The sequence below is a fragment of the Mesoplodon mirus genome, assembly GCF_964341445.2.
Source record: "Mesoplodon mirus genome assembly, contig: HAP1_SCAFFOLD_1202, whole genome shotgun sequence".
NCBI lineage: Eukaryota > Metazoa > Chordata > Mammalia > Artiodactyla > Ziphiidae > Mesoplodon > Mesoplodon mirus.
This window is the reverse complement of record NW_028294875.1, coordinates 6,469-18,640: the sequence shown is the minus strand read 5'-3', so window position 1 is coordinate 18,640 and position 12,172 is coordinate 6,469. Positions and strand designations below refer to the sequence as shown.

Below are 12,172 nucleotides of genomic sequence, written 5' to 3'. Positions count from 1 at the left end.
GATAACGCTTGAGATGGGCTGGACCCACTCAAAGTGTGGCAAGCCCCAGACGGATTTCCAAGTAACTGAACTGTGTCCTGGAGGCAAAGCTCATTTTTAAAATGAAATTCTGGAGCATTTTGTGCTTTATTTCATAGACATTCTTGATTGATACCTACCACTAAAACTGGGCCTGATGTTCTTTCAAGAAAAGAACCGTAGGAGATAACCCAATACCACTGCATTTATGCACCCTTCTTCCCACTTTTATTCAAAATGATACTACAATGCAAGAGGGAAGAGATATGGGGAGATATGTATATGCATAACTGATTCACTTGGTTATAAAGCAGAAACTAAAACACCATTGTAAAGCAATTATACTCCAATAAAGATGTTAAAAAAATGATACTACAGTAATGGAGTAGTTATCTATTGCTGCATAACAAGTTACCCCAAAATGTAATGGATAAAACCCCAACCAATATTTATTATCTCCTCCAGTTTCTGTAGTTCAGGAATTTGGGGGGGGGGGGTGACTTAGTTCTCATGAGTTGCAGGCAAGATGTCGGCTGGGGCATCAGTCATGTCATCTAAAGCCTCGGGGGGAGCCGGAGGATCCCCCTTCAGAATGGCTGCTCATGTGGCTATTGGCTGGAGGCCTTAGTCCCTCAGCACACAAGCTTCTCTCTAGGGCTGCTTGAGTGTCGTCACGACACAGCAGTTGGCTTCCCCCAGAGTGAGTGATTGGAGAGAGAGCAAAGAGGAGGCCACAGTGTCTTTTATGACCCAGCCTGAGAGGAAACAGTCCGTCATTTCCACAGTATCATATTGGTTACCCATGGCAGCCCTATTCAGGGTGGGAGGGGCTACACAGGGCATGAATTCTAGGTGGTAGGGATCATTGGGGCCATTTTGGAAGCTGGCTGCTGAGAAAAATAATAGGCGCCATGTAACAAACATAATTTAGCCACTTTGTGTTCTTGGGGCATACCGTCTCATTTGACCCTTACAATAACTCTGTGTGGGACAGACAGTGGGAGGTGAAATAGCTTGTCCAAGACCACCAAGCTAATAAGTGGTAGAGAGGGGTCCAAACTCAGAGGACTGAGAAACCAACCACCCACCCCATCAATAGTGTCCAGCAGTGCCCTCTGCCACACGCCCGTCTCCTGGCCTCTGGAGAAGAATTCCTGGACCTTCCCTGTGCTGGGCCTTTGTTCCCCAGGCCCATGGTGTGGCCTCTCCTCCCGGCTTTGCCTGGCCTGTGCCCACAAGAGGCCCCCAAAGGCTTCTCCTCTCGCTGATGCTGACCGCCCCTCATTCTCACTGAAGCCTCAAACCCTGTTCTGTGAACTTTGCTCTCATTCCCATTCCTGCTCTGGGACCCTTGCAAAAAGCCTCCCCATTTCTAGGCGGGCACCGGTGGTGGCCCAGGCTTGGAAGGTCTTGTCCGAACGTTGGCTGACAGCCATGGTGTTGCCAATAATCCTTCCTGCCTCTTCGACCTCCATGAGTCTTTTGTTTTGGTTTGGTTTGGTTCTTTTACAGAGATGGTGTCATCTTTGCAAAGAGACGTGTTAGTAAAGGATGGTCAAGTTCAACAACTACAACAGGAGGTGAATCAACTGAAAAGTGAGAACAAAGAAAAGGATCACCAGCTCGAAGCCCTCAGCTCCAGAGTGAGTGTCGGGTCATCAGCAAATTGTAGCTGCGAAAAGCAGACACAGTGGAGTCACATGACACATGGTGGTGAGATGAGGCCAGTGCCCAAGGACACAGGGAGGGTAGCTGCTGGGCAGGTGGCCAACTTCTCTGAAGCCTTTCAAAGGACAGTGTGTATGTGGCTCAGAATAAGCGTAATAGATTTTCAAATCCAGCAAACATTTTCTAACCCCTATTATAAATGAGTTTGTTTAATCCCAGCAACAAACACACCTATGAGCATATACTGCCATTGCAAAGTTTAACATTAAACAGAATACGATCTCCCTGTGAGCAAGGATGACCACACGGCTGCATCGTGGTCCCAGCACCGCTGGTTCTCATAACTGTCTTCACAGCAGAACGTCTGAAGATCCAGATGCAAACACGCAGACGCTCATTTCTTCCTTAGACTTTAGTGTGTGGAATGTCTCTATGGAAGATGAACGTGGTAGGCAAGCAAAGAGCTTTTTACATGTAACTTTGACTATTTGCAAATCTTGCCTTCAATGCTAACTTTAGAATCCTGCCCCTATAGGATAAGATTTCTCAGTATTTGCATGATGTGCCTGTTTCTGTGAGTCAAGGTAAAACCTCAAAGCTTTCATCTCAGGTGGCAACTCAGAGATTCCCAGAGGCTACCCGATAGCTAGGTCTGCATGGGGGTGGGGTGAGAACAGATCTTGAGGTTCCAAGGAAAAGGCACAGTAAGTAATACCTGGTACGTAGTACCATACCCAGTTTGGAGCTGGTGAAAGGCACTGCACGAGCTTTGGGATCAGACAGACCAGGGTCCCATCCCAGAGCTTTCTTTTATTGTAACTTATTTGGCCTCCATTTCCCCATCTGTGAAATGGGGATGACAAAATCATTTTGCGAGAAGTGGGAGGCTGGTTTTCGTTGTGCTCTTCTGCCTCTGCCCGAGGTCGGCTGCCTGGCCAAGCCCTCTGCATTCGTTTCCCCCAAGCAGAGTGTCTTCCCAGGCATGTGCTATAGCTGTTTAATGTGGTGTGTGTGTGTGTGTGTGTGTGTGTGTGTGTGTGTGTGTGTGTGTTGGTGATGGGAAGGGGATGCAGAGCTGGTGCTAAGTAGAAGGAGTCTGCAAAGACAGCACCTGCTTGGCTCTTCTACCTCCTGAAATGCATTTGGATGATTTATGTCCCCGTTTCCCCTTCCTCGTTGACCTTGGAATGAGGTCCCTTCTCCTCTAGACTGTGCTGGCCAATAGCACAAGGGTTCGTCACATTTGAGATGCCTTTTTTTTAATGACATACATCATGTGTGTTAATTTTAGAAAAATAAGTAGATGACATTGAGAAGAAAAATTAAAAAGAGAGGAGAGGAAATGCTACCTTGAGAAATCAGTGTTAATATGTTCATGTCTGTTTTTCCAGTCTTGTTTCTATATATTGCCTAGAAATCAATCAATCAATCATTTTATAGTGAATTTATACTATGCACATTTTTTAAATTTTTAAATACTTATTATTTTTCCATTCTAATAAATCAACGCTCTTATCATTCGTCTTAAAAGCTACATACTTTCTCCTGGATGTACCCAGTGTTATAAGTGGTCTGCTGTTCTAAACAACACTTGGGTTGTTTCCTCTTTTTTTTTTTTCTTCCACTGTTACTGACAATTCTGTGAAGAGCATCCTTGAAACTACAGATTTACTTATTTCTCCAGTCATTGTCCTTAAGGTACATTCCTAAAGTGGGAATTGCTGGGTCAAAATAAGGCACATCCATCCTTATGCCGTTAATGCCTGTTGCCAAGCCGCCCTCGGGCAAGACTGCTCCTTTTACCCCTCCACACCAGTCGGGGCAGTTGTGTCTTTGAGATGCAACCTGCACAAAAGCCCTAAGATGGACCCCAGCTCACTGGCTCGGCCCCCTCCACCCTCACCAGTCACAGTGTGAAAACATCCCAATTCCTGCACCCTAAGTACCCAGAGTCTACAAAGCTGGTTTTCCCTTGCAGTGAAGTTTGCTGGCTTTTGAAGAGGAATTTAGACGCTCTATTCCTCAGAACTCATGAGAGGCATGAACTGGGAACGACTGCAGGATCCCGTGCTCCCATCACACAAATGGTCTCGCCTCTCAGAATTCAGAGGTGTGATTGGGTTATACAGCAGGAAACACTCCTGGGCGTGAACACAGGTACTTGGGACCCCCAGCCAAGCCCCCGTGGCCTTGTCCTTTTTCTCCACAGTGCTCAGTGCTGAAAGAAGAGTTACAGAAGGAAGATGCCCAGAAGGAGAAGTGGGAAGCCCAAGAGAAAGAGTTAAAACTCTGCAAAACCGTGCGTTGAACCTCCTGACCCCTCGGTGTCCACTGAAAGCCTAGATTGTGGCCTTGAGGGTTTTGGAGTGGTTCCTTGGCCCATTAGCTAGCAGAAGCTCTGGGGCTTTCTGGGTGTTTGTCTGTTAATGTAGTCTCCTAATTCTTTGATTTGCTGGCCTCAAAGAGATGGGTGAAAAGACCATGGAAAACACACTCTCCCCAGATTTTCTGGGCAGTTGGCTCAAGGCCCCTCATCAGGTTTCCCCTGGGGAAAGGGACGGGAGGTGGCCACCATATGCTGCTGGAAATTCACCGTGGTCCCTACCCCTGGACTTGTGATGCCCAGACTTTCATGATCCACTGTCACAAGTTTTATCACAGCCCTGAGCACTGCTATTAACACAACTCTTCTTGAAGTATTTTTACTTAAATACATTCAATTTTACAACAATTCATAAAAACGAAATAAAAAGCAAATGTATCACTGGCCTTCTATGGAAGGTGAACATAAAAATGAATACAATGAAAAGATGACCACTCAATGTAAATGTTCACCCCCTGTACCGGCCCGAACCCTCATGCACATCACCAGGCATACGTTTTCCATCCGTTGGGAAGGACGGTGCCTGGGCCGGGGGCAGGATACGTGTGTTCTTCTCTCTGTCAGGAGCACACTTCTCTGCCTCAAATGAGAAAAAAGAAAAATGTCATTGTTCTTTTCTTCCAAACTGTGCCCATTGTGTCTTCCAAACAGCCCTTATTTAGATTGAACTCAAAAATATACCCGAAGGAAAGAGATTCTAATGAGTGGATAGGTATCTTGTACTGTTTAATCCAGGATCCATGCTGATCTTCAAAAGAAACTCAAATTTTCCCTCACCCAGCCCTTTCATTGCATCCGTTGAAAGAAAGTCTACTTTGCCTCAAAGATGTGGAATTGTCCCCCCAAGGGAAGGAATGAAGCGAATCCCAGACTAGGTTTCTTCCTTAATGAACCGGATGAAATGAGTTGTGAAGTTGACTTCCCTGTTGTTGGAACTCTTTCAGCAAATCCATGACATGGAAAAAGAAATGAGGAAGCTCAGGGTGGAGCTGAAAAGGAGCAGTACCGAGCAGAGCCTGATCTCTATGACGCTGAGGGAAAAGAGCAAGGTATGGCAGGGACAGGTCGGCCTGGGAACCACTCTGGGGCAAGCACTCCACCTGCATCATCTCTGTTCATCCTCACAATGACCCCATGCGGTCTATACTGGTATTAACCCCACTTTACAGTTGGGAAAACTGAGGCTCACAGAGGTGGAGGAAGTTATCCAAGTTCACTTGCATAAAGTAGTTGTGGCAGAACTTGAATCCAGGTCTGCCTGACTCCAAAGCTCCTGTGTGTAACCACAACCCTAGACTGCCTTCAGATCTTAATTGTGAAATTATCTAAGAAAGAATTGATCCATTAAACCAAGTTTGCCAATGATGTTGTTCCAACTTAAATTCTCATATTGATTTTTTTTTCTTTTTGTTCCATCATTGAGAATGTTTTTAAAAATCTCAACATGTTTGTCATTTGTGTGTTTCTTCTTTTAATATGAACGATTTTTGCTTTATATATTTTGAGGCTGTGTTACTAGGTGCATATAAATTTAGAATCCTAATACTTCCTGTAGAGCAAAACTTTAGATCATCATGAAATGTCCCTTTTCATCTCTACTAGTGTTTCTCCCTTAACGTCTCCTTTGTCATTTAGCTTCACCACTGGCTTTCTGTTTGTTAGAGTTTTCATGCCATATCTTTTTCATATGTTCTCTGTCAATTTTTGTCTTAAGGTTTAGACATATGCCTTCAGATAGCGTATCATTTTTACAAAATCCAGTTTGACAATCTTTGACTTTTAGTCCATTTATATTATGTAATTACTCGTGTCCTGGGGTTTAAATCTACCTTCTTGCTCAATACCAGATGTACCATCTGTGGTATGTTCCTTTTTCTCTCCTTTCTTGCCTCCTTCTGAGTGGATGGTTTTCTCTTATTCCACTTTCCCCCTCTATTAGCTTGGAAATATTTCACTTTTTTACTATTCTTTTAGTAATAGTAAGACAATAGCTTTCATCCTTGACTCACCAAAATCACACATTAATTAAGTTTTTCACTCTTCTACTATTCTCTTAGTAGTCATCCTGAAGACTATAATGTGCATTCTTTTTTTTTTTTTTTTTTTTTTTTTTTTTTTGCGGTACACGGGCCTTTCACTGTTATGGCCTCTTCGGTTGCGGAGCACAGGCTCCGGACGCACAGGCTCAGCGGTCATGGCTCACAGGCCCAGCCGCTCTGCAGCATGTGGGATCCTCCTGGACCGGGACACGAACCCATGTCCCCTGCATCGGCAGGCGGACTCTCCACCACTGCACCACCAGGGAAGCCCTGCATTCTTAACTTACCAAGAGGCAATAGTAGTTGATAATTATGCCCTTCTCCTTGACAGTGCAGTGAGTTTCAAACACCTTAATTTCACTTACCCCCTCCAGATTTATAAGCCATTGCTGTCATTTTCTAAACTCCTCTTGATGCTTAAAACCCCACAAGACATTATTAGTGTTTTTATATAGTCAGTATCATATCCACACATTACCCTTACTGTTGCTTGTCTTTTCTGCATCTCTGATCACCCACCTGGGTTCATTTTTCTTGTGTCTGAAGAATACCCTTTAATGTTTTCCCTCATTGTGGCTCTGCTGATGACAAATTCTCACATGTGCCTGTGTGTCTGTCTGGAGATGTATATTTAACCTTCATTCTTAAAACACATTTGACTGCGTATTGAATTCTACAATGGCAATTCTTTTCTTTCAGCACATTAGATACAGCATTAGATATGTCACTATTGTCTTGTGGCTCCTATTATTTCTATTTAGAAGTCATCTGTAAGCCTAACTATTGTACCTTTGCATAATCTGTCTTTTTCTCCGGTTGCTTTTAAGATTGTCTTTTCCCTTGATTTCCAGCAGTTTTATTATGGTTTATCTAGGTGTGGATTCAGTTTTATTTACCTCGTTCAGAGTTCGTAGGGGCTTCTTGAATCCCTGGCTTGGTGTTTTGCCTTAGTTCAGGTGCTTGGGCTCTGTACCACACAGGCAGTGGGAAGCTACTAAGGCTTCTGAACAAGTGACTGATGCAGTGACATTCGTGGACAGTAATCAGGGTGAAAATAGTAGTTATAATTTCTCACGTACTAGGAGTTACCTTGAACATTTCATCTCTTCATCTTCACAACAGCGCTGTGATCTAGAAATCATCCTCTCCATTTTACAGATGAGAAAGTCAAGGCTACTAGTTACTAGTAAAGTAACTAGCCCAATGGCACAGTCAGTTTTGTCTGACTCCAGGTTCGTCTGACTTCAGTGACGCTGGTGTAGCAAACAGCCACATGCTACTGTTTACACTGAAATTAATGAAAATTAACTAAAATTTTTAGTTCAGTTCCTCCGTCACACCATCCCCATTTCGAGTGCTCGATCCCCAGATGTGCCTGGTGGCTGCCGTATTAGACAACACAGCCTCGCTCAGAGTACCTGTATCATTGCAGAAAGTTCTGTTGGACAGAGCTGCCTTACAGCTGGGTAACTCTCACAGTACCGTTAAGATTGCACTGGAAGAAACTAAACTCGAGGCGAGGAGGCCACTTGTCACAGTCCAGCTTGCATGTGAGAGGGGTTGGTGGACAGGCGTGAGACCCCCGAGTGTGAGAGAGGGAGCAGGGCGGACGCTGAGGGTGACTCTGAGGCTTCGGGACGGGAACGGGGGCTGTTCATGCAGAACACAGACAGGGGCAGAGTCCAAGGCTGGACTTGGCTTTTGCAGCACATGAAAAAGGCTGCTGACATAGAAGTCAGAGCATGTTTAGACCTGGGAGAAAACTAAGGCCCAGAGAGCTTAGATGACTTTTCCAAGGTAACGGAGCTGGGTAGAGGCTCTTCCACTGGACCACACTACTCAGAAGAAAGCTCTTAAGGGCTTTTCTGGGTCTTTTATTACATCCCTGTGATCCCCCTCTTCAGATCCCTAAAAAAAGCAGCCTGTGAATTTCTTTCAGCACAAAAACTTTCCATTTATTTACGAGAGTTTGCCTCATTTCCTGTTAGTGCCAGGGCCCAGGGTTCAGCAGGTGCATCCAAGAATTGAGCAGCTGCGAGGCCTACACTGGCGAGCCAAGGGTAGCGTGGAGCACTCCCAAGCTTACTGTGCGTTGACTGTTACCTAAGCAAGGGGGGAGAAGTAGGCAAGCTTCTCCACTTTAAATGCCTTCCTTTGCAGGCTGCAGTTCTTAATAGACATTGCTTTGGCAAGCCTCCAGAGAGGTTACCACCAGTGAGTGTGCTCAAAGTGGTGACGACAAACAGTTATGATAATAAACCCAATCATAACATGTCCAAGTACCCATCACGAGTTATTAGAACGAGACTGTACGGCGGACATTCCCGTCCACCTTTCATAGGTTACAACAGTACTTAACACTCTCACAGAGCCCTTAAGCACTATTCCAAACATCGAATCCCCACAATGACTCTATGCAGTGATACTAGTATCATCATCCCCATTTGACAGATGAGGACACTGAGTCACGGAGCAGTGAAGTAACTTTCCGAGTGTCGTACGGCTTGTTAGGGACCGAGCTGGGATGGGAGTGTGCGGTAGAACATAGTTGAGCCCCGGGTGCAGAGCTCGGCCCTTTCCCATAGGGGGCAACTCCCTGTGAGTTTGCCTCCACCCTGTGCATGCCTGTGACCCCTGCTGCTGGGCTGCAGCTGTCCCTACCCCTCAGGGACTCCGCCACTGCCATTAGCCCACCCAGAAGAGTTTCCCCAGAGGGCATGATGATCACATTAGCAGCAAGCCCTCGGTTTCATCATCCTTTCAGGTGGAAGAGAAGCTTCGGGAGGATTCCAGAAGGAAATTGCTTCAGCTGCAAGAAATGAGGAACAGAGCAAACCTCATTAAAGCCAATTTGGAAAGGGCAGTAGGTCAGGTAGGCGTGCTGCAGAGCCCCTTCACGGGCCCTTGCTCTCCACGGAATCCCGCACCCAAGCGGCCGGCAGGGATGAAAGAGGAGGAAGACGGCCTGCCTTAGTTCACCCGCTTATTTTCTATACGAAGAAGTGTCTAGAAAGAACTAGAGCTGAGATTCTATCTAGATCTAGAGTCTGAGCTCTTAACCACGATGCTCTACTACTTCGCTATTAGTTACTAAGCTAAGCATCATTTTTCTGTGTTTTGAAGAAAGTTTCGTGAACCTTTGTCCCGCCCCCAAAGGTAGTGGAAATGACTCCTGCGTTAGTCCTGTCCCCCATCAGCTGCAGTTCCCCTTCCCCTCATTTCAGATGAAGATCAACAGTTCTCGGGAAACTCAGCAGTATTTGCTGCAAGAAGAGTTACGGCAGCATCTGGCAGAGAAGGGGAAGCTGACCGAGGAAAGGCTACAGCAAGAGGAGAAGCTGAAAGCCAGAGTCAAGCGGCTAATGGCAGAGAAATCGGTAAGGTGGTCCCCGTCCTTCTCTTTACTACTGGAAACTGATGAAATGGGCTTTCCTATGAGAAGCAGAGGGCACGTACTTAGATGGAGGAATCTCAGCAACTCCTTGTTGGGAGCTAAATTAATTAAAGAGGGTGAATGATGTAGGAGGAATTAACATGAAGCTTGAATCCTAAAACTCAGAGATCAACTTGAAGATCAACTTGAAGAGGCAAGGTTATTGAAATGTCTAGAAATGGTACTTTGTTTATATACCGCAGCTGATTTTATTGATACAAATCCCAGTCGTTACTGCGGGTCCTGGTTTGTGTCTCAGTGAGTGCAAGACCAACCAATAGTATTTCAGTCTTTTGCTTTCTCTTCATGCATATCAGGGGAAACACATGGCCAAAACGGCTACTTACTTTTCCAGAAACCAGCCAATTAGAGGATAGTTTACAGTGGCGCATCTCAACTCAAAGCTGTCCACAGATCATATGGGGATGTTGTTGAAATGCAGATTCTGACTCAGCAGGTCTCGGGTTGGGGGAGCCTGGGATTCTGCATTTCTGAACAGCTCCCAGCTGGTACCGATAGCACAGCTCTGCAGACTACATTTTCAGCCACAAAGTCTGAGAAGAAGGTTTTCCCCAAGTTGGCCGATAAGAACCACCTGGGGCTTCCCTGGTGGCGCAGTGGTTGACAGTCTGCCTGCCGATGCAGGGGACACGGGTTCGTGCCCTGGTCTGGGAAGATCCCACATGCCACGGAGCGGCTGGGCCTGTGAGCCATGGCCGCTGAGCCTGCGCGTCCGGAGCCTGTGCTCTGCAACGGGAGAGGCCACAACACTGAGAGGCCCGCGTACCGCAAAAAAAAAAAGGGAGGGGGAGGGGGCTTTTTTAAGGATATAGGGGTGAGTGCCTCATAAAAACTGGGAGCTGAAAGAGAGCCTGGCCTCGAAATAGAACTGGTAAGCCATCAGATCTCAGGCATCATCTCTTTTACACACACACAAGCATGCGCACACGCACACACAGGCCGTATCTCCTCTCTGTGTCTCTGTGTGGCTCCCCTGATCTCTGCTCTCTCCAGTCATGTGACAGGAAGGAATGACCTCATGGTCCCCCAGTTCAAAGGACCAGCCCAGGAAGCAAGTAGCATCTTAGAGCCCATAACCCCAAATCCTGGGAGTGACCATCTTAAAAGCCCAGCCCGTGCCAAGTGCCCGATCAGCTATGACCAGGGACAGAGTCACACACATGGCTGCCTGGATCCAGGAGTAGTGCTCAGAAAAGGGTTAGACAGACCCCCTAGAGTATGCTGCATTTTACCCTCCTAAGACATCAGAGACATAAGGCATTCAGTTCAGTAACAGCTTTTCCAGGAAAGTCCATCCCAATGAAATTGCCTATCATCAGAAACTCCTGGTTCAAAAAAAGATGCAAATGTCAGAAGAAAACGTTATCTGTGTATCTGGAAGAGTGTACACCAAAATGTGAATAAGGTTACCTGTGGGTAGTGTGATACTGGTGGATCATTTTACCTTCGTTTTGCTCACGTCTATGTGTGTATATAAATATTTTTTACAACAAAGATTTTATTTTGAGTAAAAAAAAATGCCATTTGAGAAATATTTGGGGATCTCCCTACAATTATAGAGTTTGGGCATTGGTTGCTCTTGCTTGTTGTAGGTTGGAGCCAGAAAAGGCACCCCAAAGATGGACCAAGGAAGGGAGATGCTGAAGAGAGAAATGTCCAGCAAATCCAGCCAGAGCCTTCTGTTTTCTAAACCTGGTGGAAGGAACTAGAAACGTCGCCCCGCTCGGCCTCACATGATCCTCCGTGAGTCAGTGTAACTCTTCTGCGTCAAACTACTAAGATGCTTTTTTAGGACATTAAAGGTTGCTACCCTAGTATGTTGCTTCCTAGACTGGTATTTTGCACAATACTGTATTTTGGAGTGTGTGAGGAGAGGGGTTCTTTTCACAGATATTATGAATGTAAACATACACAGGCATATGAAGAATAAGTTTGAAATGGTAACCTCAGGGCTGTTGGGGCCATGGTATAGTGCATTTATATCTGAATTTATTATAATAAATGTGAACAGCAACCAGTTTTATCGCTTCCATAACAGTGAGTCATGTTTATATGGCGCTCTGCGGTGTTCAAAACACTTCTCGTCTAATCCTCTCTCAAGCCCTGGGAGGTAAATAGCATTATGTTCCCCATTTTACAAATGAGGAAGCTGAGGCCCAGAGAGGTTAAATGGCCCGTCTAAAGTCACACAGCTAGTAAATTCAAGAATTGGGTCTGGAACCCAGGTTTCTAACTCCATCTCACGCTGCCCATTCTGCCGCACCAAGACAGCCCAGTAGGTCAAGTCCCAGGCCATCAGGACAGACCAAGTACCCAGTCATCAAAGAACACACACTGCCCAGGTGGACACACCCCTTTCCCGTGGTGTTTGAAGAGACCCTCACTTTTGCCTTCTCTCCAGCCATCTGTTCTCTCCCTGCCTTTCTTGTACGGCCAGAGACCACCAAACAAAACAGGAGGAAGAGCCAGAAGCCATGAATATCATTTATTTTTTATTTTTAAAAAGGCACAATAAAAGTATTTTGATATTTTAAAACCAAATACATTCTTTATACTGATTAAAACTAGAAGGAAATGGGAAAAATGATTTGCATGATCTTCCACTAAAGG

General features: G+C 45.7%; 1 long non-coding RNA gene across 1 annotated transcript; it reads left to right on the top strand.

The window, feature by feature from the left end:
* The first annotated feature begins 9,413 nt into the window (after window positions 1-9,413).
* Window positions 9,414-11,585, top strand: LOC309797907. The gene is made up of 2 exons (XR_014292860.1): window positions 9,414-9,485; window positions 11,155-11,585. It is a non-coding gene; the product is annotated as an uncharacterized lncRNA (long non-coding RNA).
* The last annotated feature ends 587 nt before the right edge of the window (window positions 11,586-12,172 follow it).